Genomic DNA, 7649 nt, shown 5'->3' on the forward strand with positions numbered 1-7649 from the left:
CATCCACGTCTGTCCTGGCTCACTGCATACTGTGGTTAAGGTCGTGGAAAGTGGATTTGGACTCCAAGAAGGTACTCCCCTTCACTGGGGACATTTTATTTGGAGAGGACCTGAATAAAATAGTGTCTGAATTAGCAGCTGAGTATGAAAAGAAGGGAAAGAGAGACTCTGTGTTGGGGCACACTTGATATGATATAATGTTAAAACTTAATTTTTAATATAGTAAAGTTTAAAATATTGATGTACACAGACAAAACATATAAGAAAAATAGTAACACCTCTATATATCATAATGTGAACCCTTGTTCTATTAGTTGATAACAGAGATAAGAAAATCAAGGATGGCAAAATATCCTTAATAATGTACATGGGGTGAAAATATTAAAACTGGAGTATCCGTCGATATCCAGAGGATGGAAAAGGGCGATATTAAATAATGTAGATTTAGAATATAATCAATAGTATACCGCCTTCTGTGAAGGTTCTCCTAGTAAGGACATGGTATCTGTTTATTGGGGTGGAGATCATATGGTATAGGCTGGAACTATTCTGTGAAAAGAGTGGTAAGAGTCAAAGGTTGCTCCCACACTTCTGCTTTCTGTGTTAAACACGGATTGTTCAATTACTGCACCCAATATTCCCTAGTGGTCTTCCATCTAGGTACTGATTCGGCTTTTCACTGCTTTGCTTCCAAGATCAGATGAGTTTGGGCGTGGCTAGTGAAATGTGGCCGTAAAATGTCTGTGATTACAAATGAGAGAGTGTATGGTTGATGACAAAAACCGAGAATAGGAGTACTTCTGCTTTCCAATTAATTGCACAGTTTCTCTGTTACTCAAGTATTGCAGAGAGGAAATACCTGGCATATGGATGAGAGAGTACTGGAAATTAGTAAAGGAGATTAAATTAGTATGGGTTAAGGGCCCCACCTTCTACTGTCCAATGTCATATAATCATTTAAAGTGGACATAGGATGAGAGAGGCGGGCTGACTTAAACTCATAGAATATGGAAAAGTAGTCTTAGATTCCTTAGACTTAATAATTTTAATTTGTAGGTTTGTATATATGAAACTGAGATAATCACTGCACATTTACATAAAAACCACTGTTCAGAAAAGTACATAACAAGAATTATGGCATCCATTAGCAGCAATAGGTTAGAGTAACAAACCTGCCAGATTTTTAGAGAGAATAACTTCTTGTTATATACACAGACACAGTCAAGTTGTGTGACAGTTATGAGACCCTTTAACCTCCTTGTACTGCTTATGTTAACAAGGATCTGAAGCAAAATTGCCACAAAGGATTACAATTTTTGTGAGTTATATCCAGTGTATATACTAGAGTCGCGGCAGTGATGATGTAACCTATTGACTCTGGGAGCACCACCAACCTCAGAGATTTTCATGCCCACCCTAGGAATCCTTACTAACTTTTTTCCCCCCAATATATATTTTATTGAGGTTACAAAAAATACAGTAATCAATAGCAGAAATGAGCGTAGGACCTATCCTTGTACAGAGGGACATTGTGTCATGAGCCTACTAGATAACAGGATATTGGGGCCCAAAATAACATCTCAATTTTTCCATTTTCTTATATAAAACAGCAAAAGTATAAATAACAGAATTACAAAAATCGTGGAAAAGCCATTCTGCATAAATAGCAATTGAAAATCTGATACAAAAAGATAAAAACACAAACAGTATAACATACTAATACGTTCATCCCATCGGAGAACGTAAAACCAAAAACAATAAACAAACATTGAAAAAACAGTACCTGCCAAGGCAAGGGGACCGCCAACCCATCCATGGAGACATCGTCAGAGCAAGTGAAAATATGTAGACAATGGAGATCTAGACAGAGGGCGTAGAGTAGGGATACGGAAAGAGCTAATGTGGGTACTAGCAAGTAGTGCGGCAATAAGGAGAGAAAAAGAGGAAAAACAGGGAGGTAAAGAGGGTTATGTAATTATGGTAGAGAGACGGGAGGGTTATCAGTCAAGAGTTGATGGCCGTACCATGTGGTGCATTGAAAGCTCTGCTTAATAGCCAGTTTTGTTAGGGTAGGCAATCTATTAATAAATCGTCCCCAGCATTAAAATAGCGCAGGAGTTAGTATGTTTTTATTAAGAGATGTCTCCAGCCAATCCATTGTTAATAGGAAAAGGAGTCTGGAGGTTGCCAGTGGTAACGTGGGGGGGGATGTCGGAGATCCATTGCTGAAGTATAGCTTTCCTGCCTACCTCTGAAAGAATCACTACTAATTTCATATCCTGAGAAGGAAGGTCGGGTTGATCACGAACATGACCAAAGAAAGCCCAAGAGGCAGTACATTGAAAGTGTAAACCAAACTCGGCGGCACCATATACTTGTAGCTCAGCCCAGAACGTTTGAATGGAGGGGCAATGCCAAAAGCAATGCATGAGGTCGGCCAGTGGCGCAGAACATTTTATGCATTTTGCCGAGTCAGATAAACCCATCAAATGACTCCTCTTTGGAGAGATATAGGCTCTATGTAAAATCTTATAGGACATTTCTTGATATAAGCTGGCCGGGGATAAGTTTAAGAGAGGCTGTAAAACTATCCATCACAGCTTCTGGGGACATAGAGGGAATTTGAGAGGACCATTTCTGAACCTGAGCTAGATCGGAAGTGGGTATATGTTCCGTACGTATGCGGGCATAGATAGACGAGATGGAGCATGTCCCGGAGCGCAGGAGCGTATCTAGGGAGTTAGTAAAGTCCGATGTGTGGAGATGGGAAAGGACTGATAGTAAGTAGTGCAAGGCTTGGAAGAAGTAGAATTCGTGGTGAGGATTAATGTCGTATGTGGCTAGAGCTTCAGCATAAGTAAGTGGTTTTCGTCTAGAGTCGAGAAGGTCGCCAACTCGTGTAATTCCTGCAGTGCGCCAAGTAGTGAAAGGAGGCCTGTCCCTTTTGAAAATGTAAATTGCCAACCAGGGGGAGAAATAGTGAGTGGGTATACTGTAACTTCAGAGATTTCCTAGATAACCGCCATGCCACATTAGTAGAGGTTAATAGTACATTGTCTAGATGAGGAGAGGATAAATCAGATTTGGTCGCATGTAGAATAAAACTAAGAGATAGGGGGGCACAGAGTTGGGAGTCTATCAATGAATCAGTAAAGACCGATGTACCCCTGAGCCAGTCCATAGCAAAGCGTAGAAGGCATGCTCTGTTGTATTGCTCTATATCCGGCAGATTCAGCCCCCCATTCTGCACCGTCTGGGATAGTTTAAAGAAGCTTATTCTGGGTCGTTTATTTGCCCAGATGAATTTAGAAATAGATGAGTTAAGGAGAGATAGATCAGACTTGGAGAGCATGATAGGTACCATCTGGAGGACATAGAGCAATTTAGGGAAGCTAGCCATCTTTACAAGATTACAGCGCCCCATCAGATTAAGGGGTAATGTTTGCCATAGCGCCAGTTCAGTCTGAATTTTAGTGAGAATAGGGTGAACATTGTCAGAGTAAAGATGAGTAGGGTCAGAAGGAAGAAGGACTCCAAGATATGTGATATGGGCAGGAGCCCATCTAAACGGGAATGGAGTGTCCCAACCTGTAATGACCTGGGGAAATATGGCTAAAGCCTCCGATTCGTCATAGTTGATAGAGAACCCGGCAAAGGAGGAGAAGCATTCAATAGTGTTCTGTAGTGCCAAAATAGATTGTCTCGGATTAGAGGTGAAAAGAAGGATGTCATCTGCAAACGCCATCAGTTTTACTTCTCTATTGCCAATCCTAATCCCTTGAAAAGCAGAGAGGTGGAGGACATATCGTATAAAAAGCTCCAGTGCTAGATTAAAAAGGAGGGGAGAGAGAGGGCACCCTTGTCTAGTTCATCTTTCGAGAATGAAGGGAGATGAGGGAATGTTATTAACTATCACCTGCGCAGTAGGGCTATCATAGAGGGAGTCGACAAGGCCGCGGAAGTTCTCGCCAAATTGCTGATATACTAATACTCTAGCGAGGTAAGGCCAGGCAATCTTGTCGAAAGCCTTTTCCGCATCAAGATTTATTAGGATATTATCCATGATATTGTTAGTGCGTGAGTATGTAATGGCCGCTAAGGCGGTTCTAATACCCTGCACAGACTGTCTATGTTTAATAAAGCCCATCTGCGCAGGCGATATAAGACGAGAAAGGCAGAGCTGCAGTCTATTGGCCATCAGTTTCGTAAGAATTTTGAAGTCCTGATTGAGAAGGGAAATCGGCCTGTAGGAGCCAGGTAGGGAAGGATCTTTGTCAGGTTTCGCTATGACTATAATCGTGGCCTCATTAAATCTAATCTGAGTTTGTTTGGAAGTAAGGATATGGTTGTAAAGAGATGTGAGGGTGGGAGCCAGCTCATCACGAAGCATTTTATAAAACTCTGCGCCAAAGCCATCAGGACCGCGGCTTTTATTGTTCGGTAAAGTCTTAATGACTGCAATAACCTCCTCAGCCGTGATTGGGCTTTCTAGGGAATCCCTTTCCTCTTGGGTCAATACGGGAAGAGCAGCTTCTTCCAGGAAGGAGAGGTTAGCGGCTAAGTGATCAGGGCCTTTGGTGTACAAAGATTGATAATAGTTCTTAAATTCGGTGCAAATAAGTTTGGGGTCAGTACTCAGTGTGCCCGAGCTATTGACTGCGTTTACCCATGTGCGAGATTTAGGACCCTTGATTAGGTTGGCCAACAGTCTGCCCGACTTATTGCCCCATCTGTGGAGTCTGTTGCGTTGATAGTCATAGGACAATTGGGCCCGTTCCGTGAGGAATGTATCGTAGATGAGTTTGGCCGAAAGATAAGCCTCTTTATGGGCGGGGGTATCATGTTGGGTGTATCTCCTATATGCAGAGGTAAGCGTTGCACTTAAGGTCTGCAGTTGAGAAGAATACTTCTTCCGCTTAGAGCAGGCCTGGCCAACCTGTGGCTCTCCAGATTTTGTGAAACTACACATCCCAGCATGCCATGCCACTGTTCTAGCATTCCCAAATAGCAAAACTGTGGCAAAGCATGATGGGACTTGTAGTTTTACAACAGCTGGAGAGCCACAGGTTGGCCAGGCCTGGCTTAGAGTGAGTGTAGGACATAATGTGTCCTCGAAGGACGGCCTTGGCTGTGTCCCAAAAAAATTGGTGAGTCGAAACTATGATCGCCGTTATCTAGGTTATAATTAAGCCAGGATTGTTTAAGATGGAGAAGGAAATCAGTGGATTGGCGGAGATAGGCAGGGAAACGCCATTTTGGTATGCTACGGGAGGACATGGCTAATTGCATGTGGAGAGATACAGGGGCATGATCAGACACAATAATATTGTCTATGGAGGTGTGAGTAACTTTGGGAAGGAGGCCAGCAACAGTGAAAATATAGTCAATTCGAGAGTGAGAGGAATGAGGATGGGAATAGAAGAAGTCTTTCTGAGTGGGATGGAATACACGCCAGGGATCCAAAAGGTCCAGCTGGGTGCAGAAGGAGGATAGAAGTTGAGCAAGAGGTGTAGTAGTGGTGGTACTTACCCTGGATCTGTCCATGGATGGGTCGACCACCAAGTTAAAGTCCCCTCCGACAATCAAATTCTGGCTACCCCAGGTGAGAAGGGTCATTAAGAGATCTGCAAAGAAAGATTCAGGTGAAATGTTGGGTGCATAGAGATTGAGAAGGGTATAGACAGTATTATTGATACATATGTCTAATAACAGAAATCTACCCTCAGGGTCACATAGTTTTCTGAGTATAGTATATTGGAGATTGACATGAAATAGTATCGCTACTCCCCTAGACTTAGAATGGTATGGAGATGAGATGCATTCTCCAATCCAAGGGGCCCGTAGGGTATGTCTAGGGTCAGTTATCCAGTGTGTTTCGTGGAGAAGCACAATATGGGGAGACATGCGTTTCAGGTGAGATACCACCTTTTTCCTCTTAACCGGGTGATTAGGACCCTCTACATTCCATGAGACAATACGGAGTAATGTAGAATTTGGGTCTCCGTCGACATGAGGGTGTCGGTGAGTATCGGTAGACATTTCAACCCACCCCTACCGGGAAAAAGACTAATAAGGAAGTGTAGAAGATGAAATAGGGTCCCACCCCTTCCCAGCGAGTGGGGGGGGGGAATCCCCCAGTGGGGGGAAGGGGTCCCTGCCCAGGCAGACAAAACTAACAAAACAGACAAACAATAACAGAAACATCGATAAAAAACAAAATAAACAGAGAATGGACCAAGAGTGTGTATCAATCACACTCCTGGTAAACTACATGTGAGACCCGAGTGCAGACTCGGGGAGCGATGAGCTATCAGCTGGTAAGATTAAACAGCAATCAAGTGTTAGGTAGGGCGAAATGGAGCTTGGCCTCTCCAGGGTCATCAAAGAACCGTGGTCTACCATCTTCAAAAACTCTGAGGCGAGCCGGATAGAGCAATGAAAACTTGATCTTTGCATCAAAAGGTGTTTGCAGATGGGAGCAAACTCTCTGCGCTTCGTGGCTACCAATGCGGAAAAGTCCTGAAAGATGAGGAGGCGGCAGCCATTGACAGAGAGGCTGGCAGTCTTGCGGTAGTGGTCAAGAAGTCTCGTTTTGTCCGCATATTTTAGGACTCTCATGATAACCGGGCGAGGGCGCCCAGAAGAATTTTTTTGTTCAGGCGCCAGCTTATGGGCTCTTTCGATGACAAGAGGGACTCCCTTTAGATCCATAGACAGTTGTTCTGGGATGCCAGATGAAAGGAGATCCAAGAGCTCGTGGCCTTTTATCAACTCTGGGATGCCGATGACCCTTAAGTTGTTACGCCGACTGCGAATTTTGAGGTCATCAAGCTTCTCCGAGATCTCAGAGATCTCCAGTTGCTTGGCATATAGGGAGCGTTGAGCTTCCTCTAGATTATCTTCTAGGGTCGCTATCCTTTGCTCTGCTTTGTCAAGGCGGGAGAAGTGTTGACTAAGTTGGGCCGATGAGGACTCAATAGCTTCTTTGATTCCCGCCAACTTCTCATCTAAGAGTGGCCCAACACCGCGATCAGGTCTTTGTGTTTCATTTTCGGCTGTTTAATTGGTGGTCAGGACTTGCGGGATCGTTGGGAGAGTGAACGTGTAGTTGTGTGATCGGAGTCGGAGGAATCGCCACAGGGAGTACCGTCTCGAGAATGCTGAGTAGTGCCTGCGGACATCACGGGCAAAGGGATCAGGAACTTTTCCATGCAGGGGTGTCTGAAAGAAGGCTCAATAACAAAATGCAGAGAGCTTGAATAGTAAAGGGTGAAGCGGATCTCACATATCAGACAGGTATTCTCAGTGTAGCCTCATCCTGGTTACGGCACCCAGGGAGTGAGGGTGGCATGAGGGATCTCCCACCGGGGTGGGCAAAGTCACTTTAGGCAGAGAGGTGTTCAGGGAGCCAGCACAGGTGAGCGATGAGTGGGACTGGGCCCCAATAGGTATGCCAGAGGGGAGTCAATAGAAATAGTGTTAGGAGCCAGTGGAGGACACCCTAACAGGGTTAAGGTATATTATTTGGTGGGAGAGGAGAGTCGCAAGGTGGCCACTGGTCCGTGCGATGGTGGGGCCATGGAAATCTTCCTCACAGCGGTGGCCGGGCCCTGTCCGCAGGGTCAATATATATAGAGCAAGCGGGGCTG

General features: G+C 44.5%; 1 pseudogene; it reads right to left on the reverse strand.

The window, feature by feature from the left end:
* Positions 1-619: 619 nt before the first annotated feature.
* On the reverse strand, positions 620-738 carry LOC134959023 (5S ribosomal RNA; annotated as a pseudogene).
* Between the last annotated feature and the right edge of the window lie 6911 nt (positions 739-7649).

Source organism: Pseudophryne corroboree, chromosome 9 (assembly GCF_028390025.1).
Source record: "Pseudophryne corroboree isolate aPseCor3 chromosome 9, aPseCor3.hap2, whole genome shotgun sequence".
Classification (NCBI taxonomy): domain Eukaryota; kingdom Metazoa; phylum Chordata; class Amphibia; order Anura; family Myobatrachidae; genus Pseudophryne; species Pseudophryne corroboree.